We start from the raw sequence: 12,033 nt of genomic DNA, 5'->3' as shown, positions 1-12,033 counted from the left end.
GGCTTGAATAGAGACTGGGAATGGATGAGTCATTACACAAAGTAAAACTATTTCCCCATGGTATTTCTCCCCCACCCCAACCCCCACTGTTCCTCAGATATTCTTGTTAACTGCTGGAAATAGCCTACCTTGCTTGTCACCATGAAAGGTTTTCCTCCTCCCCCCCCCCCCCGGCTGGTGATGGCTTATCTTAAGTGATCACTCTCCTTACAGTGTGTATGATAAACCCATTGTTTCATGTTCTCTGTGTGTGTGTATATCAATCTCCCCTCTGTTTTTTCCACCAAATGCATCCGATGAAGTGAGCTGTAGCTCACGAAAGCTTATGCTCTAATAAATTTGTTAGTCTCTAAGGTGCCACAAGTACTCCTTTTCTTTCTACACCACACTTAGAGGCTGCAATGCTTTCAGAGTCACACACAATAGTTTCCAGACACCATAGAAAACTTCATCAAACAACACTATTTCAACACCCAAAAGCTGATGATTCAGTGAACACCACAGTGATGTTACCACAGCAGGAACTAGACAAAGAGCATGTAAAGAGAAGACTTTCTTAACCATATACTTAGAAAACAAGCACTATAAGTTATCAGTCTTATTAAGTTCTCTTGTAACAAGCTAGAAGAGGTGCTTGCCTGAAAACGTCTGTAACCAGAGCCAAGGAAAAGCAGCAAAAAACTTTAACTTTTGTAAGAACAAACATTCACACATTACACAATGAATTATGAACTAAAGCTGCAAGTCAGAGAATGATCCCACGTGTACCCTTACAGAGCCACTGAACAACAGACTTTCTTCCAAAAATCGCTAAGTCTAAAAAGTCAGTCAATATCCCAGTTCAGATTTTGTAGACATCAGTTTTCATTTTTCAGCAGGTTACCATCTTCATCCAAATCAGAATTCTGCACGAGGCTGAAGTTGGTTCCTTATTCGTGGTACCACGGCCGTACTCATGGTTCCCAGTTCCTTATTCAAAGGCCAAAATTATTTTAAAATACATTCATGCAAGTTTTTTTTGTTTTTTGGGTTTTTTTTAGAAATGTCATCAAATTAATGTGATACAATTTTAAATTACTAATTACTTATTAATTAAATAAAGAGCTGAGTTATGACTGTCTGTACATGACAAAATACTGCTCAGATCAACCCAACTGACATGTCCCTGTGACCCACCAGACTGTTCTGAAGGACCTGGGATAAGTCACTCCCTGATCCAAATCTTTGTTCCTGAACAATATACTGCAATATCACATCACCATCCCACATTGTGCATAGGGCTTGAAAAGGAAATGGGTTTTGAATGGCTGTATGAGACAAAATACATACTGGGTCACTCCAAGTTATACGTCCCCATGATGGTTTTACATTATGAAGATATGAGGATATGCCACTTTCCTTTATTTCTGGTCTGACAAACATATTACTCCCAGTTTTATCGTTTGTTTGAATTGTTAGTTAACATGCAATACGCATGGGAGGGGGAAAAAAAGCAATATTCAATCAACTTGCAAATCCAGCTGTAATGTTTTCACAGATACAATAACTACAAATGAAGTCTACAAGAATTTTGTTAGATGAATTAAGAATAGGAAAAATGGCTAAATTTATTGAAATTTGTTTGTGTTAGATATACAGACATTTGTTTTTATTTAAGTTGTGTGTTTTGCTCTTTACATAACAAAAATAAAATGAAGACACTGGTTGGACATAGTTGGCTCCCAAACAAATATGTTTATTAACTATATACAAACATACAAAGTCTAGCTTAATGCACACTGCTGCTCTGAGTGGTTTCTAATGGCTTCTAAAATATAGAAAACAGTGACCGTCACTAGAATGCCCACAAACTACTTAAAAGAAATACTAACCTATTCCTCAATACTAAAATTAGTTGAACCTGCTAGTATCTTTGCTGCTGTACATGCCTCATGGCAACACTAATGTGGCTTGGTACACTTTAATGGAATTTGGAGAACTCTCTCTCTCTCTCCATCTCCTTTTCTTTTTAATTCCAAAATTCCACCATAGAAATGCCCCCCACAAGTCCGACTATGTCTGTGGAAACATACAAAATGATTCCCAGAGTTATGCATTATCTCCAACAACTTTGTACCTAAAATGACAACAACTTTTCTTTAATGAACTCTATGGTTTATGCAAATGATTTTGATGACTTCTACTGAACTAATCAATATTTGAAACAATGTTTTAAAAATTAATGCTATATTCGAGTTACATGGAAAAGTGTTACAGACAGGGCAGATGAAGGATTTTTCTGGGGAAGAGGCATTTCGTTTCAGGTTTCAGTAATACCAGTTATATATTTCCCCCCATTAATGAGAATTTCTAATTGCTCTTACTTGCTACCCAGACTTCAAGCATAAGTATACAAGCAACTGAAAAGTGTCTTTTCTTCACATTTTTTGCCACATCAGTTAAAATTTGTTCATAACATCTTGAGTGTGAGTTTTATATCATATTTGCCCCCTCAGCACCCTCCTTTGTGTTATCACCATCCAACCCATTCTAGCTAGTCTCCAGCTGAGAAGGTTAGGCCTCTACCTGTGAGATGCAGGCCCCTCTCCCACTGCAATGGGGCCCAATGTTACACAAAACCAAAACCTTCAGCCTCACACCAGTCATGCAGCCAAAAGATCACCTCCAGTATTTTTTGCCTTCTCTAATTCAATGGACTGATAAAATCTCCAAAAAAAGATCAAGTGGACTTTCCTTTTCTTCCACTTCCTTCCAAAATGCCTGAGATTTTTCAGAGTAGCAGCCATATTAATCTGTATCCGCAAAACAAAAAGGAGTACTTGTGGCACCTTAGAGACTAACAAATTTATTTGAGCATAAGTTTTTGTGAGCTACAGCTCACTTCATTGGATGCATGCAGTGAGCTGTACCTCACGAAAGCTTATGTTTAAATAAATTTGTTAGTCTCTAAGGTGCCACAAGTACTCCTTTTCCTTTTGAGATTTTTCATATAATCTGTGTAGTTGCATGTGACATTGTCTCATTACTTCCAATGAGTATTATCATCAGTTGAGACTCGCTAGATGACTTCATAATCCTGTTTAATCCTGCAGTTACATCTTGTATCTTCACTCCAAGAAGACAGCACACTGTCCTATTGTCCCAAGAGAAGTTCTTCAGACATCCTAATAATGAGCTCTCTTGGTTGCTGCTTATTTCACACTTCAAGAACATCCATCAGATGTGTCCCCTGTAGTTTTCTGCTTCATTTCTCCAGAGACAGTTTATTTGTAATTGGCTTGCTAAATTTGATACTCCTAGTGAAGTTGAGCCTCCCAGTTCTTATTTCCTTCTTGGTCACAAATAACCTGCTCATTCCTTTCATTTCTACTCCCTTCAATTCCCTCCCTTAACACTGATCCTTCCCCATGTTGCATCTGTGACAATGATTTCCAAAATCCTGTTCAAGAAATGTTCATTTTCTCAGATGCCTTCAGTGTTGCAATTTATGCTTCCAGACTACATATCTTCTCCTCCCAGTGTGGCCACCAGCTTGGATTTCACACTACAGAAATCTACCGCCTTCCAGCAGAAAGGACAACATAACACATCCAAGAAAGGTCACAGCATCATGCATATCTTCTACCTGGAGCAGAGTCATACCTAAAACAAGAATCACACTTCCTCTCTAAACTGCCACTGAAACTCATCTGGTTTGCCACTTCTGTTCATCTGACAACTTACCTACACACTAAGCCTCAATGCTCAGCCCCCTCTCTTGCAAACAAGGAGAGAATGACCACCTCAGAAACATCAAATACAAGTTTTGTTCAAAGACACAAGGGTCTCAGTGACAAGGCCCACACTGAGACACAAACAGACCTGCCTAACCTGGCCAGTTCTGGAGCCCACAACTCAATCACACCACCCTCACAGAGAACAAACAGACAGGAGATGGAACAAACACAACACTCACCAAATCCCTGGACCTGTAAGCATAGGTTCCACCCTCTGAAACATCAGTTTGCCACTCCTTTTACCCTGATAAAGGGAGTGGATGTGTTTGGAGGTGGGTGGAGGAGGGCTGGTGAAATGGGCAATGCTTTTCCATAAAGATAAAGGGCTTGTCTATACTTACGGTTAAATCAGCACTGCTGTGATTAATGCAGTGGTATCGATTTAGCAGGTCTGGTGAAGACAAGCTAAGTTGATGGCTGAGCACTCTCCCATTGACATCTGTACTCCATCTCCCCAAGAGGTAGAAGGTAAGTCAGCGGAAGTGTGTCTCCCGGCATAGAAACCACTGTAACTGAAGTAGCGTAACTTAGGTCGACTTACAGCTTTAGTGTAGACCAGCCCAAAGTTTCAAGTAAAGGAGTTCCATGTTTCAACTACTTCATAACAGAGTAACGGTTTAAGGGACATATCACTTTGGGTGACCCGAGACTTATTTTGTCATGTCATAAAGCCAGTCAAAATCCAATTTATTCAGTCACCATTTACAGTACAGAAGTGGGGTGGGAGCTTCACGTGGCAGCATATTTCACCAGAACAAAGCTTCAGGTCAGGGAGTTACTTGTCTCATCTCCTTCAGAACACTCCGACACCCACATGGACCAGTCATTTGTCTCTCTCACCAACAGAAATTGATCCAATAAAAGATACTGCCTCACCCACCTTGTCTCAATTACATAATTAGTCATTTAAATTTGTCACATTCAATCAAATGAATTTGATAAAATTTCTAAAAATTTAATCCTACATTGATATATTTTTAAATAATTTTGGCCTTTGAACAAGGAACTGGAAACCATGAATAAGGAGCTGGTACCACAAATAAGCAGCCAACTTCAGCCTCATGAATTCGTTCTTTGCTCCATGAGTGGTTCTCAACCTATTTACCCTTTTGGGCCATATCCAGTACTATCAGTATGTCCCTGAGGATGTCACATGGACCACAGCTCTGTGCAGATTGGGTCGTGGCCCATATGTTGAGAACCACTGAACTGTTCCACTAACATATTGAAGAAAAAGTATATTTTGCCCAGTATTTCATTAAACATTTAGCAAGATGCAAGCTGGTAACTTCTATACCTTTGTATTTATTTATGAATAGAAGTGAACAGCAGAAGAGACTGGGAGATGCCTTCTTTGATCTTTCTAAGCTCTGAAGCAAAACCTCACTTCTCCCACATCACTGCTCTCATATCCTTTACTTCCTCCTACTTCCTTTGTTGTCATGCTTCTTTCCCAACTGCTCCTTTTGTGTCTCCTTTCAAGTAGAGAGAGTGTCTCCAAAACAATTTTTTCAATTTCATGCAATAAAAATAGAATGAACAGTGGCAAAAGGAGCTGATCCTACAGTCCTTAATTAACATAACACAACTCCTAGCAAAGTCAATTAAAATTTTGACCAAGATGAAGACCCCAATATAACCAGCACCTGCGGAGTAAGAGGTGACCTGACTCTTTAGAGAAAATTTAAAAATTACCAGCAAAATAAGCGGGTTGGGTTTTTTTCAGATTACTTTTAAACACAGAAGGTTCCTCTATCTAATCACTTCTAAAAAACATACCCATACGCCACAGTAAGCTTATGCTCCCTGATCTTGTCTTCACACTGTAAACTAGTCAGCACAGAACTTTATTAAATGTTTGCTCTAGACCAAACCCTACCTGCCCTTCCTTGTATACGGGTAAACTTTGTTTGGATGGGCCATTTTCTTTCCGTTTGCATGCCTTTGTGTCCTTCCTTCCCTGTTACTATCACACACAGATGAGGCGGGGGGGGGGGTAGATTTTCTACCTGGCTATATCAATACAAATTACATAACTAGGGGAAGAATAAACAACAACATCCCAGACCTCAAGGTAGGTGACGACATGCTCGCCATGCCCCGGCGTGGGGAAGGTGGGGGGAGGGGCAGGAAGCCTCCATGAGCTCCCGCCCCGGCGCGCGCGCGCGCGTGCGCGTGGGGGGGGGGGGACGCAGCAGGCCTGACGCCGGGATGAGCGGTGAGGCGCGGGCGGCCCGTTTCCATGGCAACCGTACACAGAGCGGGCCCGTCCCTTTCGGGCTGTGAGGAGGCACCTTGTCGGCGGGTCTGTGTGACGCGGGTCCCCGCAGCGGCCGGTCCCCCTTCCTGCCGCCGTTGACAGCTACGCGACGATTTCCCCCCCCACCCTCGGCTCCGTCGAAGAGCGGACGTCTCCAAACAAGCCGGCCGGCCGGACCCACATCGCCAGCGAGCATGCGTAGACAGCAGCGAGCGCATGCGCAGAGGTGCGGCGTCCCACGCTGTCTTCGGAGAACGGGGTGGGGCTCGTGCCGGGGGACTGGATTAGGGAAACTGGCGGCAGAGATGCGCCGCAGGCAAATAGCCTAGTGCTGCCTGCTGCCTTTCACCTCCCAGCCGCCGGCCCCACAAGTTGGGGGGGGGGGGGAGCAGGGAGCAGGTGCTGAGGAGTTGTACAATAACCTTTCTGCCTGCCCCCAGGATTGGGGTGGAAGGAAATTTACCCCCCACAATAGCCCCAAGCAGATACTTTTTGTGCCGACCTATCGACCACCGTGGCTGTCATGTGGAACGTGCTGTGTGACAAAGGCCCAAAATGAGGGTCACTGAATGTATTTGGGAAGGAAACTCAGGGTTGTTTCCTTTAGTTAGGATAAAGGTGCCGGTAACCTCAGTTTCATAATTTCAGATCATTTTCAACACTAAAAGTGAAAGGGAGTCCAGGGACCTTTGTGTCAAACAGAGGTAAGTTTCAGAGTAGCAGCCCTGTTAGTCTGTATTCGCAAAAAGCAAAGGAGTACTTGTGGCACCTTAGAGACTAACAAATTTATTTGAGCATAAGCTTTTGTGAGCTACAGCTCACTTCATCGGATGCATTCGGTGCAAAATACAGTGGAGAGATTTATATACACACACAGAGAACATGAAACTATGGGTTTAATCATACACACTGTAAGGAGAGTGATCTCTTAAGATGAGCTATTACCAGCAGGAAGGGGGGGGGGGAGGAAAACCTTTTGTAGTGATAATCAAGGTGGGCCACTTCCAGCAGTTAACAAGGAACAGTGGGGTGGGGTGGGGGAGAAATAACATGGGGAAATAGTTTTACTTTATGTAATGACCCATCCACTCCCAGTCTCCTTTCAGGTGAACGAGCCTCTGATAGTGTGGCTGATGTGATTAGGCCCTGTGATGGTGTCCCCTGAATAGATATGTGGACAGAGTTGGCAATGGGCTTTGTTGCAAAGATAGGTTCCGGGTTAGTGGTTCTGTTGTGTGGTGTGTGGTTGCTGGTGAGTATTTGCTTCAGGTTGGGGGGCTGTCTGTAAGCAACGACTGGCCTGTCTCCCAAGATCGGTGAGAGTGATCGGTCATCCTTCAGGATAGGTTGTAGATCCTTGATGATGCATTGGAGAGGTTTTAGTTGGGGGCTGAAGGTGATGGCTAGTGGCGTTCTGTTATTTTCTTGTTGGGCGTGTCCTGTAGTAGGTGACTTCTGGATCCTCTTCTGGCTCTGTCAATCTGTTTCTTCACATCAGCAGGTAAGTATTGTAGTTGTAAGAATGCATGATAGCGATCTTGTAGGTGTTTGTCTCTATCTGAGGGGTTGGAGCAAATGCGGTTATATCGTAGAGCTTGGCTGTAGACAATGGATCATGTGGTGTGATCTGGATGAAAGCTAGAGGCATGTAGGTAGGAATAGCAGTCAGAAGGTTTCCGATATAGGGTGGTGTTTATGTGACCATCGCTTATTAGCACCGTAGTGTCTAGGAAGTGGATCTCTTGTGTGGACTGGTCCAGGCTGAGGTTGATGGTGGGATGGAAATTGTTGAAATCATTGTGGAATTCCTCAAGGGCTTCTTTTCCATGGGTCCAGATGATGAAGATATCATCAATGTAGCGCAAGTAGAGTAGGGGCATTAGGGGACGAGAGCTGAGGAAGCGTTGTTCTAAGTCAGCCATAAAAATGTTGGCATACTGTGGGACCATGCGGGTACCCATCGCAGTGCCGCTGATTTGAAGGTATACATTGTCCCCAAATGTGAAATAGTTATGGGTGAGGACAAAGTCACAAAGTTCAGCCACCAGGTAAGCCGCGACATTATCGGGGATACTGTTCCTGATGGCTTGTAGTTCATCTTTGTGTGGAATGTTGGTGTAGAGGGCTTCTGCATCCATAGTGGCTAGGATGGTGTTTTTAGGAAGATCACCCACGGATTGTAGTTTCCTCAGGAAGTCAATGGTGTCTCGAAGATAGCTGGGAGTGCTGGTAGCGTAGGACTTGAGGAGGGAGTCTACATAGCCAAACAATCCTGCTGTCAGGGTGCCAATGCCTGAGATGATGGGGCATCCAGGATTTCCAGATTTATGGATCTTGGGTAGCAGACAGAATACCCCAGGTCGGGGTTCCAGGGGTGTGTCTGTGCGGATTTATTCTTGTGCTTTTTCAGGGAGTTTCTTGAGCAAATGGTGTAGTTTCTTTTGGTAACCTACCAGCAACCACACAACAGAACCACTAACCAGGAACCTATCCTTGCAACAAAGCCTGTTGACAACTCTGTCCACATATCTATTCAGGGGACACCATCATAGGGCCTAATCACATCAGCCACACTATCAGAGGCTCGTTCACCTGCACATCTACCAATGTGATATATGCCATCATGTGCCAGTAATGCCCCTCTGCCATGTACATTGGCCAAACTGGACAGTCTCTACGTAAAAGAATAAATGGACACAAATCAGACGTCAAGAATTGTAACATTCAAAAACCAGTCGGAGAACACTTCAATCTCTGCGGTCACTCAATTACAGACTTGAGAGTGGCTATCCTTCAACAAAAAAACTTAAAAAACAGACTCCAACGAGAGACTGCTGAATTGGAATTAATTTGCAAACTGGATACAATTAACTTAGGCTTGAATAGAGACTGGGAATGGATGAGTCATTACACAAAGTAAAACTATTTCCCCATGTTATTTCTCCCCCCCACCCCACCCCCCACTGTTCCTCAGATGATCTAATTAACTGCTGGAAATGGCCCACCTTGCTCGTCACCATGAAAGGTTTTCCTCCTTCCCCCCCCTCCTGCTGATGATGGCTCATCTTAAGTGATCACTCTCCTTACAGTGTGTATGATAAAACCCATTGTTTCATGTTCTCTGTGTGTGTATATAAATCTCCCCACTGTATTTTCCACCGAATGCATCCGATGAAGTGAGCTGTAGCTTACGAAAGCTTATGCTCAAATAAATTTGTTAGTCTCTAAGGTGCCAGAAGTAAGTTTGGGACTAACCCAAGTGATGGCTATGGAGATGAGATGCAGACAGACAAGACTCCACAAAACCAGTTTATTCTGTCATCCCTGTCAATGGTCAGCTTTTGAATCACTGGTTATTTTCATCATCTTGCCATCAAAAATTGGAAATGTTGGCATATCTCCTGGCCATCTCAGTCTTTCATACGGAATATTGTCTTAGGTATTTCCATGTCATTCAGTCATACCAGGTCCAGTCTATGCAAATCCCTCTCAGGAATCTGGGGAGAGATATTTTATATAAATACATGTACACACACACCTTGGTCTCAGCAGCGTAGGAATTATAACCCTGACCATACCTATCAGATCCTGGGCACACTCCCTCTCACATGGTTGATCTCTGCCGCTGAAAATCCATCTCATGATTATTGGAATCATTTTGCCAGAGGCAATTAGAACCAGTTCAGTGACTCCCAGTTATACTTAACCTCTCACCCAGATGGGTAATTTGATGGTTTGCAGTATTAAAAACCATAGATGCTGGAACTAGGAGTGCAGGGGATGCTACAGCACCCCGAGGCTTGAAGTAGTTTGTGTACAGGGTTAACAGTTTGGTTCAATGGCCCTCAGCTACCCCATTGTAAAAATTGTTCCAGAACCCCTGTTAAAAATTTCCCAAATATGTAACAAAGAGAGGCCTGTGTTATCTGTCATGGTGATTAGATCACTTATGACTCTGAAAGGGACGGTCTCTAGGTTGAGTCCTATCTGAATACATACTGATACTTATCTAGAATATTGCCCCAGAACAGTGAGTAAGGAACTGACCTATAATTCACACATACAATATAATGAGTAAGGTTTTCTTTGACCAGGGCTTGCTCTTCACTTTCTTTAACAAAGAAATGGGAACACAACTAGAGCTCTGCAAAGCTGTAGATGTCTGCTTTATATGGATTTCCACGGATGTGGATCATGGATGGATGTGGATCCAAATTTTATATCTAGAGCCCTGCAAATATGCAGTTAATCATGGACCATGTTTGTGGATCACGGATTGGATGCTACGTCTCTCTTCTCCCTGGGGTATATTTTGGCTGACCAATTTCCTGCCTTCACTGTGTTATTCCAGAAAGAGTCTGCCTAATCATGCCTCCTTGCTTTCTTTATAGGTACTAATAACAGTATGATTGCCCACAGTTATAAGTTACACACAGCTCTTTCTAAGCAAGCACATTTTATTCTTAAGGTAGAAGCATTACAGAGAAAAGGTATTAAAAACAATAAAAGAACCTACACACATACTAATAAATTTACCAAAGATCATCCCAACTGCAACATGGGCTCTGGCAGAAGTACTTCAACCCCCACTCAGGAGTTTTCTGGTGGTTTCAAAATTCATTACACCCTTTGCTCTGAAAAAGAACACAGTCTTAGGGGTCCTCAGTAGGCCAAAGTCCTTCCTATCCTTCCCTATAATAATTGGACTGAAGGCCCTGCTTGTTTGCTGGATTAGAAAGAAGGCCTCGAGTCTGCTTTAACTCAGGCATGCCAGGTGAAAGACAAACTCCTTTCTTCGTCTGTTTAGCTCCTGAAAAATCTAGTTTAGGATGAGAGTATCAACCCCATAAATTGGTTAGGACTGGGGAAGGTCAGTACTTGGATTACCAAGGAAAAAAACAATGTTCTACAAGGAAGTGTTACGAGTAATTTCTCCTGAGTCAGTATTAAACCAGGTTTCAGAGTAGCAGCCGTGTTAGTCTGTATTTGCAAAAAAGAAAAGGAGTACTTGTGGCACCTTAGAGACTAACAAATACAAAAGCTTATGCTCAAATAAATTGGTTAGTCTCTAAGGTGCCACAAGTACTCCTTTTTTTTAGTTTTGAACCAATGTCCCATTACTGTGCTAACGTATACCATGCTCATGGAAGTGCCATCTTTTTTAGGCTTAGAACTTAGGTCCTGAACATTTTTTATCAATGATCTCTTGGGATTCTAACACCATGCCACACATACTTGCTATGATCAGATTTTGGCGACACACAGCTAAAAACACTAATTGCCACAGGAGCCTTGCCTAGACAAGGGTTCCTACTGTTGCAACCTATCACAACTACCTCTAATGGAGCTGCAGGAGTGTTGGCAACGAGGTGAAACTTTTGCTAAAAAACCTAATGTCGACAAAGTTTTCCAATCCTATGGTAGTCTGTATAGTCTTGCTGCATGTGCTGTTAAATTAGCGCCATGTTTTACCTCAGTTGCAGCTGCATTACAGAGGAAGATGAAGCAATTCATGACAATAAAGATTTTGTAAGCTTTTTTTGGGAAGCTCTAATACTTCAGAAGCATGCCAAAGAAGAAGAATGTCCAAGCTATGTTCTTTGGGATCCTTCCTGCACCTTGAGCAAAGGAAAACAGAAGGCAGAAAATTCTGCAAGTGAATTGCTAGGTAGGTAAGAGGTGTAGACTTTGGTTTTGTGGAACATTTGTCCACCCTCTATGGGGAGAGGGGCTATATAGATGGCCTCCACCTCAGTAGAAGGGAGAACAATCTCCTTGGGAACAGGCTGTCTAGAGTAGTCAGGAGGCAGTTAAACTAATAGCAAAAGGGGAGAGTAAAAGAGGGACGATATGAATACTCACCACAAAATTGAGATGTTGAGAACAAAATTAATCCAGGAACCGAAGGACCTAAAGAGTAGAAATTCTTTAATTGCCTCTACATCAAATCTAAGAGCCTGGGTAATAAACAATAAGAATTGGAATTGCTCACTGATA

At 42.8% G+C, this 12,033-nt stretch overlaps 1 protein-coding gene across 2 annotated transcripts in view; it reads right to left on the bottom strand.

Moving 5' to 3' along the window:
* Positions 1–6,171, bottom strand: part of ARMC2 (armadillo repeat containing 2) — a 120,097-nt gene extending 113,926 nt beyond the window's left edge. Inside the window, exon 1 of one of the 2 annotated variants that reach the window (XM_043510776.1) lies at positions 6,071–6,171. The gene's annotated coding sequence lies outside the window, so the exon portion shown is untranslated. Of the gene's footprint in view, positions 1–4,117; positions 5,761–6,070 lie in introns of those variants that run through there. The other variant, XM_043510777.1, reaches the window with a different exon arrangement.
* Positions 6,172–12,033: the final 5,862 nt, after the last annotated feature.

Source organism: Dermochelys coriacea, chromosome 3 (genome assembly GCF_009764565.3).
Source record: "Dermochelys coriacea isolate rDerCor1 chromosome 3, rDerCor1.pri.v4, whole genome shotgun sequence".
Lineage (NCBI taxonomy): Eukaryota > Metazoa > Chordata > Testudines > Dermochelyidae > Dermochelys > Dermochelys coriacea.
The sequence above is the reverse complement of the archived record's forward strand: the minus strand, read 5'-3'. Positions and strand labels throughout refer to the sequence as shown.